At 28.5% G+C, this 27368-nt stretch overlaps 1 protein-coding gene across 1 annotated transcript in view; it reads left to right on the forward strand.

The window, feature by feature from the left end:
• ERR (estrogen-related receptor) overlaps window positions 1-27368 on the forward strand; it is a 66734-nt gene that overhangs the window by 1182 nt on the left and 38184 nt on the right. The gene's annotated exons all lie outside the window — the stretch shown is intronic.

The raw sequence follows: 27368 nt of genomic DNA on the forward strand, positions 1-27368 counted from the left end.
AATTTACAAAATTATTATTCCATAATTAAATGATAATGTAATAATATATCATTTTAGTAGTTTAAAACATTATTGATTGGAAAATTTGTGATTATTCTCTTTTTTCCAGAGAAATGAACTTATTTTAAATTAATATAACTATAATTTAAAGCATAAAATATCTATCAACATGTGTAGTTAATTATTGTACAAATAATAATTTTTTATTATAAATAATAATATTATACAAATAATAATATTTATTTATTTGTAAAAAAACATTTATTTTAGGATTCTAAAATGAAAAGAGATCAAAAACTTTCAATCTTTTAAAAATTATTACCCTTATCAGGGGTCTGTTTAGAAGAAATTTGGGTCCGTTAACGGACCCTTCACAAAATATCTTTTCATAAAAACGGACCCTTCACAAAATATTTTAACTTAAAAACGGACCCTTCACAAAATGATTTTTCTTTTAATCGGACCCTTCACAAATTTGTTTATCTTCATTATTATTTTGTTAATCGAATAAACCCTTTCCAGGGCAGAAAACAAGAAAGATGGATGTAAACGAATTAAGTTTTGTCTTCGGCAGACGATTCTTCCATTATTCGTCCGAAATTAATATTCTGCGTTCAGCAGTATAAGCTAAATACCAAATATTTGTATGTTGCATCTCTAATTTAGAAGGAGCAATTGTTGTTTATTTTTAAAATTTAATTTCTTTAATTACAATTTTACAGTGTTGAGCATAATCTTGTATGTCTATACAATTTAAAAATTCCTTGAAAATTATTTTTTTTGCAATAACGGACCCTATTTGCACAAATTAATAAAAGCGGACCCTGGTTGAAAGAATGTGAGTAATTTTTTCACAATTTAACGAAAAACGGACCTTTCACAAAATGTCTGGACGGACCCCTGCTTATATTAATTATTAATATGTTAAAAATAATTTTTTCATGTAATGTATCAAAATTATTATTCCTTATGATTGAGTTAAATTTGTTTTTTGTAATAATATTTAATCTATTATATTATATTATCTATTATCTATTAATCTATTATATTATATATTATCTATTTTGTAATAATATTTAATCAGCTATTTAGATAATTTGGTTTTGTCGGTTTTTACCAGGTTTTTGCCACTGTCCTGGCAAAAACCCCTTTTTGCCGGCAAAAATTCCAACCCTGGTTACAGCTAATAAAAACAACTAGTTATTTTGATTTTATTTCATTAAACTTCCAAGTAATTCATGGATTTATAAGCACATGCAACTTTAAAGGAAGAAAATAATCACGCAATGTTTCGGCTATCACAGTTTAGGACACATGATATTGTATCAAACACAGGCTTGTTTCAATTGCGGGTAAATAAGGCAGTCCTTATTACTGCAAAAATGTATCAGTAGTATAAACTTTCACAAAATGAAACTATTTATAGTACTCAGTTACTGCTCGAGTAACAGCGAGATGCAGCAAAACAGGGGTCATAACACTGCTACCATCAAAAGCAGACTTCTACTCCTCAGGCAAAACACACTCTTATTTTTATAGGCTTGGCGACACAGCCTGGCATGATTCTAGACTATTCTAATATATCAGTGTGATTATTATTCCTATCGCTTTGAAACTCAAAATATCCAGAACTATCATTCAAAATGAGTCCAAACTGAGCATTCCATAGGAAGTACATTATGCATTAGTTCTACTTAACATTTGAGTTACACAATTTTTTTTGCAATATTTCTTATTACATCTATTATTTAGTGTTTGTCTAAAATATTAACAAAAAATACAGTGGAGCATCGTTTATACGACGTTTACATTTATATGACGTTTTAGTGTGGTCCCAAATCATTCCTATTCATTTTAATGTGAAAATATATCGTTTATACGACACACAGAATCGGTTATGCGTCGGTTTTTAGATTTTGTTTACATTTATTTAATTTTTTATTTTTTCTTGTGTATTTTAAAAAAGAGCGGAATTTGCCAACATGAATGATACAGAAAAGGGTGCCAACAAGAATGCTTGGATGACGACCGTAATTTTTACTAGATGACTGAAAAAACTAGACAATGTTATGAAGAGGCAAAAACGAAAAATTTTGCTATTCATCGACCAATGTCCAGCGCACCCATCGATACTAATTATTTTGGAAAATGTAAAAGCTCTCTTTTTTCCTGCAAATTGCACAAGAGCGCTTCAGCCATTAGATTTGGCCGTGATTAGAAATCTAAAATTGCATCATAAAGCAGTAAGTTCAACTCGCTATTCAAAGCATTGTAGAGACTAATAGCAAGAAAATATAATTAAAAATAACATACATTCAAATTGCTCACTGTAATTTTTCTTCTTTGGTTATTTGTTTGTTTTGCTTTGTCTAATTTAGAAATGTATGTAAATCAACACGTGAAACATTAAAATTAACTGAAAACAGAGATAGTTTCAGTTTTAGAAGTAAAAATCGATTATACGATGCTATCGTTTATACGACGTTTTTCGGTGGTCCCTTCGGCGTCGTATAAACGATGCTCCACTGTATTTACAAAACCATACATATATATTTTGTAACAAAATTTTGATAAATAAACCCAGTTGGTGTTAGTAAACGGGATCTACTCAAAGCTCACTTTTCAGAAGAAACCTTATTCGTGTATGAAAGAGAAAAAAATATTTGTTTTTTATATTAATAATGTGTTATAAAGTTAAATTTTTTTTAATTAAGGTATTGATATTTAAATTACTCAAACTTTTATATAAAGCTTTATATGTTTACCTTTACCTTCAGTTCTCATCTTTAACAACTTTATTTTATTATTTATTAACAGAATAGAATAGTAGGCAGCTATTATGATAGTATACGACAGAACAAATAACATAGTCTCTAATAGACAATTTGCTTCTTAGCAAATTTTAAAAATTTGTAAAGAGTTTAAATATTTATATAATTTTAACATACTTAGATATAGGAAGTACAGTGCACCAAAAAAAGGACCACCCTGATTAACTTTTGATCTAATGATTGAATCTCTAAGTTTTTGGACTCGATCTTAATAGCTTCGCTAAGTTTGAACCCCTAATGTTAGTTTTACTTTTTGTCTATGTCACCTTGTCTCAAACTTTTCAAGTGAATTGAAATTTTTTTGCACATAATTACAAAATTTGTTCATCCAAAGATAATTCCATGCAAAAAATTAATTTTTGTAAATATTTATTATCTTTTTTTAATTAATTATAGTAAAACAATTTTGCCATGTAAGGTATACAATTTTTTATGCCAGTTTAAAATAAGTAATCTTACATAGCAAAATACAAAATTTGAATAAGTCTTATCTTAGACAATTTTACATGGCTATAGCAACTATACTCCCTTAAAAAGAATTAATTTGGTCAAAAATGTTCAGCTTTGAATCTGGTTAAAGTTAAAAAAATTAGACAACCTTGTTTTAAGTCAGGGACTTGGTTCAACTCTGGCATTGAAAAAATGTCATTTTAACATGTTAAGATAAATAGCAGAGTTTCTGACCCTGGCAAGTAATACTTTAAGAAATTATATAATATGGATTTTTTATTAAATTTTTTTATAAACAGTTTAAATTTCTTTGAAACTTCATTGATGTTAAAAAATATAATAATAATGATCACTAATAGATCACTTTGAAGTAGTAAAAGAAAAAGAAAAAAAAAGGGCTTTTGGTTTAACTTAAAACTTATTGACATTTAGTGACTTCCTTTAACTAGTTGAGGAAAGAAATAATGTTAATTTAGCTGTTTAACATGGATTTTAAGCAATACAGAATGTGTGAGCTTAATGAATATACAAATATTCACATCAGCATTTGAATAAAAATTATTTAGTGATGAATTATTCAGAGAAATTATTCAAAGCTTTTCATCCTTTTCAAATTATGCTCCTGAAATTTAAATTTATAATTTTTAAATTGATATTTTATTGACATTTAATTTTTTAAAAAGAGGAAGTAGTCCAGGTAAAAAAATAGGATGCAAGATTAACTAAGAAATAAAAAAGAAGGAATTATTTTTGAGAGAATCACTATAAAGAGATAACATGCTTTTAAAAAATGTGCATCGATTCAAAACATTGTTATAAGTGCCAGTATAGAGCAGAAATAATTTTTTGAGAAGTTATATATTGGTCTTTATAAAAAAAATTCTGTTTCCAGGACTTAAAAAAAGTTTTCTAAAAAATAAATAGATAAAACTTGACTTGAAATTTTTGACTCTTTTATTCCACATTTTTACATAAATATTAAATGTATTTCAAAAATTTCATTGAAAAATTAAACTATTCTACTAAAATTGGGTATAATATAGCCTACGTCACAGGTTGTGTTGTACCTACTAAATTTAACCCATGAACGGCATTTTCTGCGAGCCTAACTTCAAGCCACAAATAAACAAACGATGTGTTCGATCGTTTAAATAGCTGCTCGCCAGATTTTATTGCATTATAAAGAAAAGTTATTGAAACTAAATACAACTAAATAAACAACAACAACTAAAACAAATAACAACAACTACTAATAACAATAACTAAATAAACAACAACTAAATTCCATTCGTTTAGCATTGCGTCATATGTTGTTCCTACTAAATCGAAGTAGTTGTGTTTGTTTCATATTATACCCAATTGTTAAAACTTATCTAATCACAAGGCTCACAATAATAATTTTTACTTTGTGATCCCTAATTATTTTTCACTGAAGAAACCAGATCTAAAATCAGAAATTATGATTTAGTGTTAAACCATTTTATTTACCAGGTGCTGGGACTTAATTTTTGGTGGCTTGTGAAGATGTATAGCAACACATTTTTCATAGATTTATTTTTATGCTTGTGCAAATATTTCTGAATGTATTATCAGAATAATAAATGATGAAATGAACAATAAGTAAAATAAATGTGGAAAGTAAGCAGTAGTGGATTTAGTACAATTGAGGAGATTTAATTAATTGACTATGCCAACCTTCATCTATCAAAAGGTACCTCAAGATAGAATCAAGTTAACATATCTTATACAGGGTTGGAGTTTTGGACGTCCTAAACTGGTTTTGGACAGGACACGTGGGTTTTACTGTTTTAAACTGGGTAAAACTGTCTTAAACTGGGTAAAACTGTCCTAAACTGGGTAAAACTGTCTTAAAGTGTCCAAAACCTTGAACTTTGGTAAAAGGTAAAAATTCTATAGGTGTAACAATTGTACACATAATAATTACATGTATCAATAAATATTTGCTATTTTTAAAAAAATTTACTATAACTTATTATAAGAAAATTATATAATATAATTGGAAAAAGTTTACTCCACAATTCATTGAACAACAAAAGTGAATACCTAATCCTTTAAATATAAATATGCTTTTAATACTGATTAATATTATTTTTGCATAAGGATAAATATGGCAATATTAAAAAATAATAATTTTTCTAAAAAAAAATACTAAATTTGTTCAAAAATTAACCTTTTATTTTTCACAATATTTTTTTAAAAAAATGTTATAATTTCTGCATTACAGGATTATAAAAAAGGCATCTATTTTTAAAAAAATTGTTTTTAAATATAAATATATTAGTTTAAATTGAAAATACAAAATAACTGAAAAATGTATTAACAGTTTTGAAGGGCATAACATCAGTTTCAGTTACTGTCACTGGTGATGTATCACCACTATGCTAAAAGAATCGAACATGAATGAAAATAAAAGCATTCTTGAATAGTACTATAGATAAATAAACCTGTTCATGACGAACCAACCACTTAGTCCCTAATATTTTAACCTGTATGGCAAGGCCAAACTTCAGTTATGTACTATTGAATGAGAGGAACAATTGAATGAACTTGATTACTGATTAATCTTCCTTTCTTTAAATTGAAGAGTCAAACAATATTAATAAAACATTATAACTTTTAAAAACAAATATTCTCTAGTATATTTAATTATCAATATGTTATTAGTTCTATGTTTTTTTTACCTCTTAAATATTGTTCAGATAAAATTGTGACATAATTTGAGTAAAAGGGTTTTGGACAGTTTTGGACAGGACGGTTTAAACCATGGATTAATCCATTCTGTCCTAAACCTTGCCAACCCTGATCTTATATACTAGTGAATTGTTATTTAATATTTATAGTGGTAGTTACCCCACATTACTACCCCATCCAGAATTTTATCTGTGATAGAATGCGATAAATGAATACCATTAGTTGATTCATTATCCGTTTTGCTCATTATATTTTTTCTTCATAGCATTTCACTCATTTTTTTTCCTTAATTTTTTTTAAAGTTTTTATATCATTTTGCTTATTTTTTTTGCATTTTGCTCATTTTTTTTCTGCAATATTGTTTATTAACCAGGAGACTTTTTTATTTACTTCACCAGATTTTTTTTATATTTTATTAAGTATTTCCCTCTTTTTTTTTCTTCACTTTTGTTTATTGGACTGGAGACTTTATTTCCCCCCCCCCCCCTTTGAGCAGTATATTTTAAGCAATTCAACTGTTTAATGCGGATCAGCCATCAATATTGGAAAGTTCTTATCACTTCCTCATGTCACCATTGAAAGGATTAAATTATCCACTATGTCAACCTTCATCTATCAAAAGGTGAATCAAGTTAACATGTGTTATATACTAGTGAATTGTTATTTAATATTTATAGTGGTAGTTACGGCACACAATTTTACCAATAAAATTCATAAGTCGTTAAATGTTTTCTTTTTATAATAAAATCAAATATGAATAACAAAAAAGAGTGATACAAATGATGTTATACTGAAAAAATAAATATCTGGTATCAGTGGCAAAAGTAAACAAAGATGGAATTATCTGATATTTTCTTTTAATTTTTATAGATTATCTACCATTATATTTGAAGTGCTTAATTTTCAATTGCATATTTGATTGTTGATAAAATAGTTTTTTTTTTTTTTTTTTTAGTCTTTATAATTTGTAACCTTTTTCAAATCATGTCTTAAAGAAATGCCTTATAATAAACTCTCAGATAAATAGCGATCAGTGTTCCATAAAATTAGCCACAGTTAATATTTATTTCTTGATTGGGGACTTCTATGCTCATGTTAGCTATTTCCAACACTATTTTCAACAACTAGGAAGCCCTATACAATGCTTGAAAACCTAGTTCCTTTTCCGTTTCTTTACCATTGGTTCACTCTTTGCTCACTTGTTGGTTTCTTATGTATTTTAGTTTAGCTTTGTATGTATGCTAGTGCATTTTTTAAAGTAAAAGCAATGTGTGTGAAGTTATTGAATTATAAACAGTTCATTCAATTAATGTATATTATGATTCGGTCTAAATATTTCAATGTTGCTTGGAAATTACATTTGGAACAAATTCATATAATTATTGTTTATAAGAAAAAGGAATGTTCACTTCATGAACCGAATTATAAAAATTTATGTTTTCTCTGATTATAAAATATTATAAAAATATGTACAAAATATTTTATTAAGTTTAATAGTTTAAGATCTTTCCATTTGAAATCCACTCAATGTATAAAATATTATTGTTTTAAATTTTTTTGTTTAAAAAAAAAAAAGGCTAAAAAAATTTTTTTCGAATTGTTTGAATCCTAATTACGATTATGGGGCTATTTTCCAATTTGTAAGGAAATAATTTGAAAGCTTTAAGTTGCTGGGTGTTTTCCTGTGAACCGAAAAATTATACTATCTTAATTTTTTTCTCCCTCACATAATATTGTTTATCAAACTTAAATAAAAAAAAAAAATTTAAAAGGGTGAGTTGTTAATCAATTAAGCTAAGAAAAAGAAAAATCTGAACAAAGGATGTAAAGCCTTTGCCGTAATTTTTTTTTTTTTTTTAATAATAATTGCTGCCATGAAATAAATTATTTGGCACAACCTTTTCTAGCAAGGAATTTCGGAAAAATTTTGACAGCTGCAATTATATTATTCCTTAGGTATAATAAGAACAAAATAGACGTGGCTCTAAAATTATACATTGTTTTTAAATACTAGATGTATAGTATTTTTTACTTTAGTTTTAAAAGCTCTTTTTTTATTTTAAATAAAATTTAATGAACTTTTCCCTCTGCGCTTTTTGAAAATGAAGAATAATAATTATTTTCATATGCAAGAATAATCTAGAAATACTAGAAAAATGCAGGGGGGGGGGGAGAAAGAGAAGTTATAATTTTTTGAGAGGAAAAAATATTTTTTATCATATTGCATATCGGACAAACTGTGTGCAATGTTATAAATTCACTGATACTCAACCTAAATGTAAATTATAGAATTTTTGCAATAATAAGCCAGAGTCATAAAACTGAAAAATGAGAAATCAATAGCTTCAGATTGTAATAGTAAACATCAAATAATCAATTAGCTATTATCCATTTTACCCAAATGGCAGTAGGCATCAAACTAACACAGTGAAACAGTCCTTTAGCGTTGAAACTAGCACAGATTGGTGGTCAGTCCTTTTCCCTTATTAAGACAAGCATCTTTGCAGATTTGCAAAGCAGTTTTCAATATTAAATTATAGAGGACAGTAGAGAAAATCCAATTCAATCAAACTTGGCTTTGCAGGTATGCAAATTGGCGCAATGAAAGGTAAAAGCAGGTTTCAACTTTTTCGTGGAAAACAAATTTCATTATCTCTCCTCTGTAATAAAATTACATCTTTAATTTTTGAATAATCCCTTAAATTACATATATATTAGTTGAAGAAAATTTATTTAAAAAAACATTAATGTACCTAATTAATGTAAAAAAATTTTTTTTTCATGTTTTAGCACTTCAACTTTTTCTAATTTTAATGTTATAATTTCAATGTTTGGATCATTAGTTTAAATTATTATGAAAAAGTCGTATTTTAACTTCGTGTTCTACTTACGTAGTTTTTTCCTTTTTTGCTGGATGGCATAAGTCTGAACTTCAACCATTCAAGGCCTGCTAAAATAGTAAAAAGATAGTTTTCGTTATCAGTTTTTTTTATTTTTTGAATAACTTTTTCATTCTCAGATTGGTAAGTGAGTTTAAGGTATTATTGTTCCTTAAAAGACAATAAGTTGTTAGAAAAGTAACGTGAATAGAACTATAACTATCCATTGTTAGATTTGTAATAAGAGAGATTTTAGCTTATAAGACAAGTTCAATTTTTTCTAGAAAAATTTATTGAGCATTATCAAGCAAGATATGAGTATGACATTGATAGTTATGACAAAAATTGTAATAAAGAGTTCATAAGAGCTCAAAATTGTAATAAGATAGTAAGATTTTATTAGGACTGAAAAAGAAATTATAATGTATCGAGTTCGTATCATTGAAGGAGTGTAGACCCTCGATCATTTTTTTATTTTTTTTTTATTAGCAAACAGATTTTATATTCATTCAAAATATCAGGTAATCGTAATGATTTTGTCCGCGAATAGTATACGAGAATGAGGATTTTAAATAAAACCGATGAAGTAGAATATTTTTCAGTTATGAAAACAGAAATTAAGTAGCAGTTTTTTTTTTTTTTTTTTTTAAATCAAATACTAATTTCACATTTATTTCTTCATACTTTTCAGTTCATATACCAGTGGTCTGTTTAGAAGAAATATGGGTCCCTTAACGGACCCTCCACAAAATATCTTTTCGTAAAAACGAACCTTTCACAAAATACTTTATCTTTTAATCGGATCCTTCAGAAATTTTTTTATCTTCATTATTGTTTTGTTAATCGAATAATCCTTTCCCGGGGGGGGGGGGAGAAAGACGTGTAAACGAACTAAGTTTTGTCTTCGGCAGATGCTTCCTTTATTCGTCCGAAATGAATATTTGGCGTTCAGCAGTATAGGCTAAATACCAAATATTTGCATGTTGCATCTCTAATTTAGTAGCAGCAATTGCTATTTCTTTTTGAAAATTTAAAATTTTTTTAATTATAATGTTACAGTGTTTGAGCATAATCTTGTATTTATTTACAATTTAAAAACTCCTTGAAAAAGTTTTTTGCAATAACGGACCCTATTTGCACAAATTCACAAAAGCAGGACAGGACCCTGGTTGAAAGAATGTGACTTTTAACGTTTATTTTATATTCACAAATTACGATTAATTTTTTCACAATTTTACAAAAACAGGACCTTTCACAAAATGTCTGGACCGACCCTTATATACTCTAGGCAGCTGGGGGAGGGATTTAAGATTAATAAAATGAACTGGTTGGAACATTAATAAAATTGTTGAATGTGTATTCTTTAGTTTCTTACAATTGTCCTTTGCTCGTGTAAAGTGTTCGTTTGCATACCCAGTGGAAGAGTTTGCAATTGTTAAATTGAATGTGTGTATCTAATAAAGTAATACATACATTTGAAAAAGAAAATGGAAAAAAAGGGGGGTCTGAAAACGGAAGGTGTACTTGTCCGAAAATAACTTCATTTTTGTCCTTAACACGGCGGATAAGCCGAAGTTATTTTGGCTGGTGTCACTGTCTTGGCACGAAACATATTTGCTTTGGTATTTCTTGGCGATATGAATGATTTCTTTTCTGATTTTATATTAAGCGGAAGATTTATTGTGTATGTGAATAGCTATTTTTTTTTCCTATAAAAGATATAAGTTTAGATTTATATTTGAAACTGTTATTATCTTTGTGTAAAGAAATAAAGGTTTTTCATTTTTAGTTGTATATTTATAATTGTTTCCGATTTATATATTACAATGAGCTTTTTTTCCACCCATATCAATAACCGCCAGTGCCGTAGCGAGCTTAACTCGCGCCCGGGGCACAATACCTTTTTAGCGCCCCCTCCCCCATACGAAAACCATCTAATATTGTAAGTAAAATATACTCGCAAAGTAATAAATAAATAAAGTATAATAAATAAAGCCATAGGCTCAAGCTAGGCATTAAATTTGAGACAAAAAATGTAGTTGGGAAAACAAGACTAGATTTTGAAATGTATATGATCAGCTAGAATTAGTTTAAAAGATACCTATTATTTATTTTACATATTTATAAAGAAATATTTTAAAAACATGCAGTTTTAATATAATAAAAAAGTATATATTTATTATCTCTAAGGAGATACATATATTTAATAATATGATTATCATTTATTTTTTGAAACAGATAATTCTCAGGTACACAACAAATACGGCGTTTGTGTCCTTTCCTAGAAACAGCAAAACGCTGTATTTGTTGTGTGTCTGAGAAGTATCTATATTAAAAAATAGACAATCTTTTAGTTTTTATTTTCGGGATACTTTTTTCCGTGACTGTACATATAAGTACATTAGAGTGCTATTGTTATCGTTTTAAAATAACAAGCGTAAGCTACATTGCGTTTATAGAAACAAAGATAAATAGTGTTCTGAAAGAAAGAATGTTTGTACTTTGTACACTGTACAAACATACAAACACTTTGTACACTGATGTTTGTACTTTGAACACTGCAAATATTTGGAGATAATATATGTAACCACACAGCGTAGATGCCATAAGGAAGTGCTGATAGACACAGGTCGAGTCAGCCCAGTGGAAAAGACGTGTCATTTCTATTATGAATATATTATTACAGTTGGATTAGCGTTCCTTTTTATTTATGAATTAACATTTATTATATTTCCCCGGCACTAAATTTAAAATATATTTTCCAGAAATAAATTATAATAAAAATAAAAATTATCCAACAATTTTTTTTGTTTTGCTGACCATTTGGCGCCCCTTTGTGTGTAGCGCCCGGGGCATGATGCCCCCCCTTGCTCCCCCCTCGCTACGCCACTGATAACCGCTGCTGAAAAATAGGTGTAGTGTAGAATTCTTTGGGTATTAAAAAACGATGTTCTCGTTTTTAGTAATTTTAGCGCAACAGATGGAGGGGGGGGGGAGTTATCGATTTTCAAATTCAGAAGAATATCAATAGTTCTATCACAGAAAATACCTCCAACTTGAGCACAGCTCCATAAAGCCTAAGAACATTATTAATTATTCATATTATTGATCGTGCATGGAAAAATGAGAATGTAGGTGATAGTATAAGAAATTTATTGTTGACTCTAGGTATATGTAAAAGAACAGGAAAATGATATGGCAAAAGGTAAAAAAATTTTTAAGAAAATGGTTTCCTTCTAAATCTCAAACAAACGGAAACTTCGTGAAATTTTAAACTACAAGAAAGCCATAGATAAATTATTTCTTTATTTTATGTTTTGCTCGCATGTGAAGCTAGTTTTAAATGTTCAGCTTGTTTTCAAGGAATTTTTAATTATATTTTGCATTTATCTCATAATTTTAAATAAAATAATTACAAACTGGGAGGCAATTTAGTTATTGATCTGCGGGGACCAATGACGTTTTACCAGTTCGTATACATGTTCACTAGTCTAGTCACCTGGTCCCTAGTAGGTTTTTTTTTTTAAATTTATAAAATTAATTTAAATGAAAAATTACATACGAAGAGCGCTTAATGTTCACTTTTATGAGGAAATGTACTATTCTGTGACAATCTCAGACCAAGACACCGAACTGAAAATCAAGTAACCAAATCAGTATACCATCCATTAACGGATCTCCGTCGATTTGATTTCGAGGCTGACGAATAAGCTTGTTTTATGTCATAATAAATCTGCTATGATTGTTAAACTGAGCTCAAAAGTTTCATTTTTAAATTTAATCCTATAGTTAAAATTAACTAAATTTTAATTGCTAATTAAGAAGTTAAGTTTATAAAAAAAAAATTACAAAACCCTAGAACTTGTTTTTTCCTTTTGACCTCTTACTGTATTCAATTAAAAAAGAAGTTTAAATAAAGAATGGTTTATTTTGATTTTTTTTCTCCATATTTTAAAACTTTGATGTTATTAAATATTTAAAAAAAATTAAAGAATTTAATTTTTTGGTTTAAAGACACTTTTAACAAAAATTTGTTAAAAGTGTCAAATTTTAGTCAAAAATTAGCCTTTTAGTGTCGAATTAAATTATAAAAAATTGTTTGTGCAAATATCTGAAAGGCTAGTGCAAAAATGTTTTTTTTTTTTTAGTTTTTTTTTATTTTAAAAAACATAGCTTCAAAAATATTTATACCTGTTTTTTTAGATATTTTCTCTGTTGTACCCCTCTATCCTGCGAAGATGTGTAGAAATATTTTGTGCATTTGTTTAAAAAATATTTCCTCTTTTATAATATAGTTCATGTTCACTTACTGAGAAGTAACGTAATCTACACCGTTCGCATCTCTGCTTTAAGATATAAAGAAAATGTATAAAGCAAAAAATGTAATTAATATGAATAAGAGTTTTTCGGTTTAGTTCAACTCGCATCGATGTTACCTATTATAAAAATTTCCACATCAGTCGAGTTTCCCCCGAAAGGAAAATTTAAAATACTACTTCTTTATTTATAAGGATAAGTCAGTCTTTTTCTTTCGGCGCGTGTGTAGCTTAGATGAACATGTATATCATTTGCTGTTTCCTAATCGCTTTCTAATCACCATAATTGTAAATTTTGTCTTGAAAGTAGGATAATAAAGAAGATTTTCTCTTATAAGCGTCAATTTTTTTTTTCTAAATAAATTATTGCTAATAATACAGTATTTATGTTTTCGTTAATTCTTTTTTTTTTTTATCTTGATTTTTAAATATTACGTTTTGAGTTGTCTGAATACTTTCATTATATTCTAACACTTCTATATGTACTCCTTGTGCTGTTAGGGAGTTATTTTGTAACTCGCAGTTACAATGTGGTGAATAATCTTAAAGCTTAGGGGTCGTGAATTCGATCCTGGTGACGGATAAAACAATCGGCTCTCATACGCAGCAATATGTACGTTAAATCTGTCGTGGCTGAGAGTGAAATTTGGTGAGCGACATACCAGCTCAGGCGCTGTTCTCGTCGTCTGCCCAGGATCAAAATTGCGTGGCATTTCTGCCATGGTTAGGTGATGATCACATGGTAAATAATCATATTAAAAAATATTAACACTTAAAATACTGTTCACAAAGATAATATTAAAACCAAATGCAAGTTTTAAGGATAATTTTATTAAAAACTGACCAGATAAATTTCAAAATATCGTTGTGAACTTCGCTTGTGTTTTTTTTGTTTTGTTTATGTCCGGAATATTTTACAGAAAAAAATTTACATTTTCATTGCGTCCACACCGTCTAAGTGCTTTTAAGTTTTATTCCAACATTGATCTGTTTTTCAGAATATATCTGTACATTTCTGAACTTGTATTTAAACGAGTTCCCCCGATCACTTTTTTGTTTGGTAAAAACCCGACGTGTGTTTGAAACCCAACGTTAGTCATAACTCATAATAATACAATTTTTATGCTAATTCGTGAAATGCTAAAATTACTTCTTGAAAGTGAAATCACATTTGAATAATATTTCACAATTGATGTTTTTTAATATTTATGCACATAAATCTCTCTTTATTATAGAAATTTACAACATATTCTTTGTAATATTTGCTATGTTTATTGTTCATTATTAAAATGTAAATTAATTTTTACGATTGTTAACTGATAAATCCCTTCGGAGTTAACTTTACACTATTATACTATCCTGCATCGCTAAGTTTCATGTGCTCCATTAAATGTTATTTACGAATGGTGTCAAGTTTCATGTCGCCTTACAAATTCAAATCTATTTTATTTTAACAACCAGGGAGTCGTAAAATTTTTATTTCGCATATTATGTTATTGTGTTTACTCGCGAAGAGAATTGATATTTTCTTTCTTTTTTCCTTCTCTTGTGTTTGTGCATGTATTGATTTAGAGAACTTACAGCGTTGTAAGTTGAAGTAGTAAAGTACCTAGCAAAGGTACTTCTACGTTAAAGAGACCTGAAAATAGGGCTTGTCTGTTTGTTTAAAAAAGCCTGCCCTTTTTGCTCGCAATCAGGAGTCATTTTAGAAGAAAAAGAAATTTGGATCCTTCAATGGACCCAGAATATTTTGTTGCAAAATAGGCTTTTCACAATATTCAATTTAAAACAGGCCTTATTTTCACACATATTAAAAAAAAAAAAAAAGCAGGATCGATGGTTGAGTGGTTGACGCTATTTCATTATATGTTAGTGAAAAAATGCCTTTCTAATTTAGAATGAAAAGAAAAATGTCTTTCTAATTTATAAAAAATTATGTAAAATAAGAGATTATATGAAAGAAATTATAGAATTTATTAAATAAGAAATACATTTCTTATTTATTTTTCTTAGTGTCTTTATTCGTTGTGTTATTAAAACGCAAATAATACGAATTCTAATGCAATGTAAATAGTATTGTTTCACAATTCCTTTTTCGATGTAATATGAAATGATTCTTTTTTTGCCAATGGTATGCTATCTTTCAGGGGTCTGTTTAGAAGAAATTTGGGTCCGTTAACGGACCCTTCGCAAAATGAGAAATTCTTTTAATCGAGTAAACCCTTCCCAGGGGCGAAAACAAGAAAGACAGATGTAAACGAATTAAATTTTGTCTTCGGCAGACGCTTCTTCCTTTATTCGTCCGAAATGAATATTTTGCGTTCTGCAGTATGGGCTAAATACTGAATATTTGTATGTTGCATCTCTAATATTGAAGCAGCAATTGCTGTTTATTTTTGAAAATTAAATTTTTTGTTATTATAATTTTACAGTGATGAGCATAATTTTGTATCTGTTTACAATTTAAAAACTCCTTGAAAAAGTTTTTTGCAGTAACCGGACCCTATTTGCACTAATTCATAAAAGCAGGACCCTGGTTGAAAGAATGTGAGTTAACGCTTATTTTATGGTCACAAATTACGAGTAATTATTTCACAATATGACAAAAACCGGACCTTTCACAAAATGTCTGGACAGACCTCTGTTTTTATAACTGCTGTGGGTTTGTAACTGTTACTCATTGACTGCTAGGTCAAGTTTAGTATCTTTAGTTTTTTAGTATCTGAAGCCAGCGCTGTCTACGCTTGTTTTGAAAATGGCGCTAAATTCAATTTGGAGAAAAGCCACGGTTTTGTGAAAATGAAAAGCATTAGCGATCTAATTTTTTAATATTTAAAAACTAACTCCAATGCTGCATTACCTGGGCTCATAAAAATTTGCAAAAAGTGAGAATACGGCTGTGATTTTGATAATTTTCTTCTGGGTCGAAAAATGTCGCCAAATTGGCAATTTTTTAAAAAAGTTTAACAGCTTTTAAAATATTTAAGTTATTTGCCGATTCTTAAGCCCAGATTATTCTTCACAGCATGATATATATATAGTTTAATATCATCGCATTGCTTCATGTGTAAGACAAACTATGGCTTTTATAAACTATGGCAAACTATGGAAAATTTCCCTTGTCCACATGGCTTTGAAACAGCGTCAAACTCATTTTATATAAATTTTGCTGGTACGCTTTACAAAACATTAATTTAAGAATTTTAAGAAAAGAACGAATATTTTGTCTCAAAACATGTGTGATGTTATAGGTTTGTATGACGGAACGACTCAACTAAAGCTTTTAAAAATTTCCGCTAATCATTTTCCGCTGACGTTGCGTTTCCGCAATACTTAGTGCTGTAATAATTGCCTTTTGAAAAAAGTAGTTAATTAGCGCTTTTTTAAGTTGATATTTTATAATGAAATCTAAAAATAACTATTTATATTAATAATGATATTATTTTGGTGTACCTTTGTTTCGCCAGTGTAAACTCACATATCAGTAGTTTTTTTATTTTATTTATTTATTTTTTTTTTTTTATTTAATTATCACACGTGAGGATATGAGAATTTCCAAGACTAATCGGTTGTACAAGATTTTTAGATGTCGAATAGACATTTATTTATGATTAAACTGATGCTTTGCTTTTAAAAAATTGTTTTTATGAAATTTTTTTCTTCATGTTTTGGCTTTTATCCAACAAGGCTACTGAACTTAAAAACGCTGTGTTGTTTTTCAATTTATTTATTTTTCGCCAAATACATGTTTACTTCTTTCTCTAACTAGAAAAAATTGTGTTTCCTGGTCTCTTAAATAACAAATTTAGTTATGTATTTATTTTTGCAGAGTGGCGATGTTATTGTTTTACCCTTTTGGCGTTTCCCATATTACTCTTTTTCTTTTCGTTAAAATTTCGGCTAAAAGCTTTGCTTTTGCGCATAGTTATTAGTAATCTTTATTCAGTTATAATAATTTTTATATTTTTGTTTCACTCTCGGCTACTGCGGTTTTTCTAGTTTCTTTTTTCTGCTATTTATTTTCCATTTTTTGTTGGCAACTTTGCGTTTTATGTTTCAAAGTACTTTTTCTCTTCTGGCAAGGCTTAAAAGCGCCTATTTTTGAGTCTACTTTTATTTCCATCTGTATATTTTTGTAGCCAATAAAGTTTTTAATTATGTTTTTATTTTATTTTTTCTGACTGAATTCTTTCTTAAGGATCTAAACTCCCCACTCATCTAAACCTTTTCTTAAAAATATTACACTTTACATTGTTTATTTTCGTATTTGCGTTAAAACTCTTAATGTCTTGACAATTTAAAATTTTAATTTATTTTTGATTTATATCCATTTATTTAGTATTCCTTAAAGTTCTTAATATAAAAAAGAAGGGGAAAAAAACTGTTCTAAAAAAATGAAATTGTTAAAATTATTTTGGTTCATCGAGTGTTCTGTACACCACCCTATAACATTTCGAATATGAGTGAAAGTCGTTCTTCTAAAAATACGTAAGCACAGTCGTAGGGGCTTTATACTTAATGAAATGGCTAAATTGTGTGATAACTAGAGCCCGGATTTTGATGACCTAAAAAATCTTAACTAATGCCCTTAAAAAGTGCAAAAAATGCCCTTAAAAAGGACAAAAAATGCCCTTAAAAATCCAAAAATTGCGCAAAAAATGCCTTAAATAAAGTAAAAATATTGAATTAAAAAATGTTTTGCTCTTTAAAACTATTATGAGTCATTTAAAAAATATAAAGCAATGCAATACTTGTTCTGCGTTCATTAAAGTTTGAAAAATTTGTTTTATATCCTAAAATAACAAAAAAAGGAAAATATATTGACACCAAAATATTTTTATTTTGTATAGAAACTTTAATGGATATAACAACTTCCATCTCATAATATTACTAAATATCAGAATTACATTGGATTATTAAGTGTTTTTTGATAATTTGAAATGTAAACGAGAGTCTCTTGTCTGAAAGTAAATTTTCATTCCTGCAGAAGCTTCTTTCAAGGTCTACTGATGTTATAGGTGCGTACTTGAAAAAGACGGTCTCACTTACTGACAATTCTTCTTCAATTTGAAAAGATTTTGCTTCACCTGTTAATATTCTATAGATTTTCTTCATTGTTTGAAAGCCAGTGCAATAATGAAAATTGATAAAAAATAATAAAAATTGGAAAAAATTAACAAAAAACTTTAAAAAATGCATTAAAATGCAAAATACGCCCCAAAATTATAAGAAAAATGACCTATAAATCTAAAAAAATGCTCCAAAAGACAAAAAATGTCCAAAAATGCAAATGTCATCAAAATCCGGGCCTTAGTGATAACTATTGTTAGAGTTGGTGAATTATTTCACTTTTTATATGCGAAGTTAAAGATAAACTTGAATAGATTGCGCAATTGAATATCAGCACGTGTAAAGCATAATTTTTAAAAAAAAAATTGGACCATTATATTGAAATTTAATAAAAATAATTACTTATACAGCTAGCCATAGACGTCTTGGACGATTAATTGCAAAAAACTAGTCAAATTGGCCGAGGTACTTGAGCGGAAAGGGATAGTATTACATTGTTCAGCTATTGATATGAAAACCGGTTTCTTTTAGAGTTAGATTGAAATCTTTGTTTCTGTCCCCTCACCTTTCTTTTCATTTCCCCCCTTTTGCACGCAAAATTCTACTCCTAAATTAAAAGAAAGAAATAAGCACAAACAACATGCGACAAAATGGCATCTTGAAATTTATCGCTGAAGTAAATAACCTCTCCGTAAGTTTCTTCCCGTAGATCAAGGACTTTTTTCCCTTCCCCTCTGATAAAGTTTCTGATGGCATACAAGCCTGGTGACCGGTTTAGTTTCTCATGCTAGATGCTTTGGAAGAGCAATAAATAAATAAATATCGCAGCAGAAAGAGAAAGTACTGGTGAACTCAACGTTTCATTTTGAACGTTTTTTCTAGCCCAATATGCGTTTTTTACCTCATTTCTTATTTATTTGTTTAATATTTTTCTTGGATAGAATTCATTTTATACTGATATTTCTTGTTTGTAGAAAAATTACCCTATTGATTAATGAATTTTTTAATATTAAAGCCACAGCTGTCTCGTTTCTGTATTTTGCTAGCTTGTTTTTCGTCAATTAATAAAAATTCTTTTTATTTATTTGTAGGTATTTAAAAAAAAAAGAAACACCAGTCTAATTGGAAAACAAATCCCTTGTTGAATGGATATTTTTATACTCAGTTATTGCTTCCTGTAGAAGCGGTTCCAAATTTTTTTTGTTATGGGACCCTAAATGGTCAACATTCTTTCTACGGAACCCCGACTTTATAGCTAAAGTATATAAAGGCAATTGTGAACCTATAAAAGGCTGCTTTATTTTGAAAATATTTGATAAGGAGATAGGCAATTTTTCATCGTTTTATGATTAATTATCTTACATTAAGTTGATATCCGACAGATGAATTCACAATCTTGGAGCTGGGAGCTAGACTCGTTATAAATTTGTTTTTGGTGTATTAAACGTAAGATGAATATGAATGAAATAGAGTATGGTTTTCGTTGAAATACAAACAGATAAGAACTGTTATAAACGTTGTAGATGATTGTTAAGGGAAACATATTTCTTTATTAACAATTTAGTTATTTTGATTTGAAAAGCGCGATAGATGTACTAATGCAATAATTTATAAATACCTGTCTTTTTCATAACTTTTTCAATATTTTGTTCTTTGAAAAATAATGCATTTTTTCCGAAAAAATTTGCTATTTCTTTTTTATTGGCAATTTACTTTAAATAATGTCGTAAAGGCAGCCACAATATTAAGTAAATAATGATTTATTAATTGGATCTAAGTTATAATTATTATAGTTTTCAAAAATGTTTAAAAAAAACTGTTTATAAGAAAGTCTAACCCTTGGAACTCGTTTTACTTTTGCGCGGAACCCTAGGGCTCCCTGGAACATCATTTTATTTTATAACCGTAGTTAAACAGCCGACCCAATTTTGGGTTTATGACTACCAATATTCAACTCCGTAGTCTTGCAATTTTGAACCAAATCCAAAAGACGAGGGAACTCCTGGATTAAGTAGTGGGAGAAATTTGGCTTCGTGGAGGACTTCTTGATGGAAGCGACCAGCATTTATTTTACGTGGAGAGGAAAGCCACAAACATCTCTCACTGATGGCAAGGGGACTCATGAACCCATTATCCGTCTACCACATATTTTACGTTAGCGCTATGGTCGGTGCGAGTCTGGTGCGGAATCCGACGAGCCATTGCTCCGTTTCGATCACAGTTCACCTCATTAGGAGGCGAGCTCTCTATCCCCTAAGCTATCACTGCTCGTGGAACATCATTTGGGAACAGCTGTCCTAGAGTATTTAAATTAACATTACATTACTATGCATGATGAAGTCAGCCTCATTTAAAATAATCAGTTGGACTCTTTTTCTTTGTTAAAAAGTTTAAAATTTAAATTTTTTTTATACTGAAACTCATCAGTTTTAAATTAAAGGATATAACTATCTAAAATAACATGGTCTTTATTTAAGGTCTAAATTTTTTGAAAAATGTTAATTTTGAACTTGATTAAACTAATTAATATTCAAGTTCATTTAATATTAATAATAAATGGAAATATTTATATAAATTTTTTATTGTTCTTGGAAATTTTTTTTTTTTTTTTTTCTGTATTTTGTTGACTATAAAAAAGTCTCTAAAATACGCTGCCTTTAAAATATTTTAAAATAGTTACTCGAAATTTATATATTTCGTTAAATCCACTGGGTTTTTCCTTTTCATATTTGATGGGCTATGTGAAGTTTTAAAACTTGTGTGTTAGGGTTAATAAAAATTTGCACATATCGTTCTTTCTTTCTTTATTTTTTTCTTTCTTTTTTTTTTTTTTTGTTGGTGGTGGTGGAGCAGCAGTTTTCCTGTTTTAGTTATTGCGTAGTATTTTGACAGAACGTTTCCAACAGACTTATCTTTTATTGTCACTTTTCCTGTACGGTAACTGGTAACATAGAAAACTGTGATTCTTAACCTTAAAATTGTATTTCAGAACTAAGAAAAAAAAATTTGTTTCTGTTTTGCTTTTTTTTAATAAATCTTCTTTTCATTAGGGTTTTTATTATGACACAGCATTTTTTTAAAGAGCGTTTTTAATGAACGTTAGTCTTTAATCATTAAATTTTATCGATTTTTCTTTTTTATACATTATTATTTTTAAGGGCGTTTTTATGAAATTGCTGCATTTTTAAAAGAACTTCTGATAGACTATATCTCTTTTGACGTTTTGCGGATATTTTTTTTTCTTTCTAAAAATTTTATTTTAGCATAGAAATTTCGTTTTAAGCAGGGTTGGCAAGGTTTAGGACAGAATAGATTAATCCACGGTTTAAACCCTGGTTTAAACCGTCCTGTCCAAAACCCTTTTACTCAAATTATGTCACAATTTTATCTGAACAATATTTAAGAGGTGAAATAAACATAGAACTAATAACATATTGATAATTAAATATACTAGAGAATATTTGTTTTTAAGAGTATAATGTTTTATTAATATTGTTTGACTCTTCAATTTAAACAAAGGAAGATTAATCAGTAATCAAGTTCAATTGGTCCTCTCATTCAATAAATAGTACATAACTGAAGTTTGGCCTTGCCATGCAGGTTAAAATATTAGGGACTAAGTGGTTGGTTCGTCATGAACAGGTTTATTTATCTATAGTACTATTCAAGAATACTTTTATTTCATTCATGTTCAATTCTTTTAGCATAGTGGTGATACATCACCAGTGTCAGTAACTGAAACTGATGTTATGCCCTTCAAAACTGTTAATACATTTTTCTGTTATTTTGTATTTTCAATTTAAACTAATATATTTATATTTAAAAGCAATTTTTTTTTTTAAATACATGTCTTTTTTATCATCCTGTGATGCAGAAATTATAACATTTTTTAAAAAAAATATTGTGAAAAATAAAAGGTTAATTTTTGAACAAATTTAGTATTTTTTTTTTAAGAAAAATTATTATTTTTTAATATTGCCATATTTATCCTTATGCAAAAATATTATTTATCAGTATTAAAAGCATATTTATATTTAAAGGATTAGGTATTCACTTTTGTTGTTCAATGAATTGTGGAGCTTCAAAAATTATAAATCTTTTCCTATTATATTATTTTCTTTTAATAAGTTAGTAAATTGTATAAAAAATATCAAATATTTATTTATACATGTAATTATTATGTGTACAATGGTTACACTTATAGAATTTTTACCTTTTACCAAAGTTCAAGGTTTTGGACACTTTAAGACAGTTTTACCCAGTTTAGGACAGTTTTACCCAGTTTAGGACAGTTTTACCTAGTTTAAGACAGTAAAACCCACATGTCCTGTCCAAAACCAGTTTAGGAAGTCCAAAACCCCAACCCTGGTTTTAAGTATTAAGAGGCTGCTTTTTTCCATTTCTAGTCTTTAATTTTTTTTAAATACCTATTCTTTCGTTTTTTATTTACCTTAAATATATCTATCTTTCTTAATATCTAACTATTTTATTATCTTAAATATTCTTATAGGGTTTTTTCCCTTTAACCCATACCAATTATGTAGCTAAGTTTTGATTATTTTTCAATCATAACTAAACTTAAAGTAATATTTATTAATGATTTTTTTAAAAAAAATTTTGTTATTCCGCCTCCGAATATTCAGTATTCCGCCAAATCCCCTATTCGTTACATCCCTAATATTTAATAATTTCTTCATAAAAATTGCCATCCCAAAAATAACGTCAACACAATTTCCCAACTATCCTAAATTATCAGCTGCATCTCTCCCTCCCCTTATAATTCCCCCCAAACGTCAACAACAAACATGTATTTAGTTATTAATGGCTGCTCTTGCAGGCTGTTGAACCGAAATCTCACCAATAAGTGCTTGAACCATCGTGGATTGAATTTAAACAGTGTTCAGTTAAAATGTCAAGGTTTTTACCTTAGGTGTTGTCTCTTGAGACTGTTCCACCTATAAAAACTGTTAAGTTCAGGGACAGCAATTTCAAAAGTGCATTAAAAAATTGCAGCTAAAAGCAAGGTTGTAATGATTTTTAAATCATGATTTATATCATTTGATTACATTTAAAAAACATTGAATTAAAAAAAAATTACTAGAAATTATTGGTATTTGTTTTAATTAATAAAATTATCTATTCAGCTTCGTAGAAGAGTTAATTTCCAATACAAATTTAAAAATATAGGGCATGGCATGCAAGTTTACGTTATGAAATTAATGTTTTTAATTAATAACTTTATGTTTGAGAATGTATTGAAAATGATTTCAGATTAAAAACTGAGATAACTGTGAATCCAACCAATGGACTGTATATAAGAAATTAAGATATAAAAGCTTCAGTTATTAAAGTATTTTTTTAAGAATTTTACTTTTATGAATTTTGATTTTGTGTTGTTTTTTGATGTTCTTAGTTTAAACCTTTATCAATAAGCTTTAAATGTCTGGATAAAGCTGAACTTCGAGATTTGATTCGTTATTGCTATAAACGATATCTTTCAGCAAGTGTGTAGCAGAACTTTTTTAACAACCTAATATTATTAATTTCAAAACAGTTTAGCAGTCTGTTAACAATTAAAACATATTTTTTTAATGTTGTTGTCGTGTCTATGCATACAGTGCTAGTGCAAAGATTAGAGTTCTTCAAAAGTCTTGATAACAAGATTTGCAAGTTCTGGAGCTCGATGGCCATGGAGAATTTCGATGGAGGGTAGAAAAACTTATATTTTTTGTAATACAATTTTATTTATAAAACCTTATTTTTTTAATAAATTTTTATAAATAAAATTGTATTACAAAAAATATAAGTTTTTCGTTTCTCACTTTAAGAAAATTTCATAGCGTTACTGATTCCCTACGCTAGTGACTGTTAAAATATCTGTACACTGCCGCTCTTTAAACTTCACAACGCATGCGCGAAATATCCTTACAAATCGCAACATCACACAATACCTTGTACAAGAGAGAAGGCACCAGTACGGTTTACCATAAACAAGAAGTTTGATACTTTAGTAGTCCAAACATCATACCATCTCAGGGGTCTGTTTAGAAGAAATTTGGGTCCATTAACGGACCCTTCACAAAATATCTTTTCATAAAAACGGACCCTTCACAAAATGATTTTTCTTTTAATCGGACCCTTCACAAATTTGTTTATCTTTATTATTATTTTGTTAATCGAATAAACCCTTTCCATAAAACAAGAAAGACGGATGTAAACGAATTAAGTTTTGTCTTCGGCAGACGATTCTTCCATTATTCGTCCGAAATTAATATTCTGCGTCCAGCAGTATAGGCTAAATACCATATATTTGTATGTTGCATCTCTAATTTTGAAGCAGCAATTGTTGTTTATTTTTTTTTAAATTTAATTTTTTTAATTATAATTTTACAGTGTTGAGCATAATCTTGTATGTCTTTACAATTTAAAAACTCCTTGAAAAAGTTTTTTTTTTGCTATAACGGACCCTATTTGCACAAATTCATAAAAGCGGACCCTGGTTGAAAGAATGTTAGTAATTTTTTCACAATTTCACGAAAAACGGACCTTTCACAAAATGTCTGGACAGACCCCTGCATCTTTTGTATTTCCTCCACCATGCAGTTTATGTTCGTTACGTCGGGCTACTAAATTGATCCCTGCAAAGGCCTTCTCTACTTTAGGTGTTGCATCGCTACGGTGTGGAAAATAAGATTAACGACAGACAAACGCTATGCAAAATCTCGCTATTGACTTTTAAAAATACACGCGGTTGCTTTTGTCTGGTTATATGCATCGAAACTTTTTAAATTATTAATGTTTATTTAATATATTTTTCTTGTTTAAATATTCGATTTCATAATATATAAGTGTGAGGCCGCCAAGAAAAAGTTAAACTTGTATATTCCTAACATCTTCTTAATAAAGAAGCGCGCAAATTATTTATTCATTATATTTCTTCAAAAATATTTAAGTACCTTTAAGAAAATACCCGGCTGCTAAGTTATATACAGAGATTGATCAGTCACTGCGACAGCTGCTAGTTTCTATCCTTTGCTCAGCTGTCCCCGCCGATATTCTTGAATTTTAAATTAAAAAGAAGAATTCTTTTACTGTAGTTCCAGTAGTAAACTTTGTACACTCAGTTTGCTGACAAAATTTTATACTTTCCCTTAAGGAAGACACGTAATTGCTTTCGATGAATAATTTAAGATCCCTTTAGATCAAATTTTTAGGGAATTTCAAAGTAGTTTTTCTGCGTTGCATTATTTAATAGCTTACGTGAGTTTTCGAGTTTCTGTGAGAGCACTTTTCTGAATAGTTTCCTACTACTTTTGTTCAGGTAATTCAGATCTATTATGGGGTTGATTTCGTTTTCTTAATTTAAATTTCAGTTTGCTTTACTTATTTGCGTCATTGTATGTAATTTTTGTCTTTTGTTTTTATGTAATAGTTAATTTTAAGTTGTAATTATATTTAAGACTTGTTAATTTGAACGTTTTTGGAATTATCCATCTTACTCTAGCCACTTATACCTTCGTTTATTATATTGCCAATTTATATTATTTTTCTCTTTCTACTCACAGGTTTAAACAAGATAACTTGATTAAAATGAGATCTTTAACTTGTGTTTAACCTTTTTACACAGATTTTTTATTAAACATGTTTTTCGTACTTTTTTCGTTATTTAGTACTTATTTAGGTCAAAATAAATGAAAAAATATTTAATAATTTATGACTATAAAATACAGCATAAAACAGGTGTCTTCATGCTGTATAGAATACACAATACTGCATGAAACAGGCGTTACAGGTAAAATCTTCCAGACACTGCTCTTTTTCAAACAATAATTTTTCATTATTTGCAATTATTTAGATGTAAGAGAAACAGTTATTCATCATTGAAATTTCTTTAATTTACGAAATAAATTATTTATAAATATTTGAATATGAATAAAAAAATTTCCAAATACCTTTTTTTGTATTTTATATTTGAGTACAAATACGATTACGATAATCTTAACAGATTTTTTTTTTAGTAACTATAAGGCAGGCTTCGCACTGAGAAAGTAAGCGGTAAGAAAAAGGCATAAGAGATGTAGATTTCTATACTTTTACATTAGCATACGCATTTCATCACAGCGTATGCGTATCCTAATGCAAAAGTGTGGAAATTCGTGACCTGCCACAAATTGATTTTTTTTTAATTTAAAAATATATATTTTCTTAGGTGTAGAGTTTCTATAAGCCCTCTTAGGTTTAATAAACTAAAACATTCCTATTATCTTAAAATAAATTTTATATAATTCTTTATATTCACAATAGGAATTTATGTATCGAAAATCTATATTGTATATTAATACAAAACCTCTATTTATTATACCATTTTTATTTAAAAAAAAAAAAAAAAAATCTCAACTGATAATATGAATCCCCGTCAAGTTGACGTTAACAAGGTTCGACTGAATATCCTTGCTCCAAAAAACGTTCTTTTATATTTCGACTTTGGGCTAATTAATCTGATACATATACTCAACTGCACTTTCTTCTTGAAATACTGAAACAAGAAGATCTGAACCTTGAGAATTTAAAATGTCAGTGATTCATTGGGGAAAGTTCAAACTTTAAATGCAGCAATGGCAGTGGGACGGCAGCCAAGGCATATAAAGTAAAGGAGGAACGAAGGCTCATTCAAGATTTCGCGGAAGAGTATTTAAAAAAAAAAAAAAGTTTTAATTCTTATTGAGTAACGTTGCGTAAAGGAGCAACACAAAAAGACCAGAAACTAGAAAGAAACGGTTTATCAGATGTCAGTTCTCTTAATTCTAAGCAACAGCCGTTCAGTTATTCGTTATTGTAGGGGAGATGAAATTATTACGAAGAGGAACTATAATTATTAGTTTATTTATGAGTTCATCCATATGTCACTAGTGGAAGTGGTCAACAAAGGATAATTGAGTTGGAGGATTAAAGTTACAGATTATAAAAAATTCAATTAAATTTTATACAATGAATGTCACAGAGAACAATACCGTGTTGGGTTGGAAACAAGATATTGTTGCGTGTTTCAAAATGAACGAAAGAACATTGGTTAATTTATATGCAAATTATGTGCCCGGTATTCTTTTATG

This window comes from Parasteatoda tepidariorum, chromosome 5 (assembly GCF_982258835.1).
Source record: "Parasteatoda tepidariorum strain Cologne lab strain chromosome 5, Ptep-v5.0, whole genome shotgun sequence".
NCBI lineage: Eukaryota > Metazoa > Arthropoda > Arachnida > Araneae > Theridiidae > Parasteatoda > Parasteatoda tepidariorum.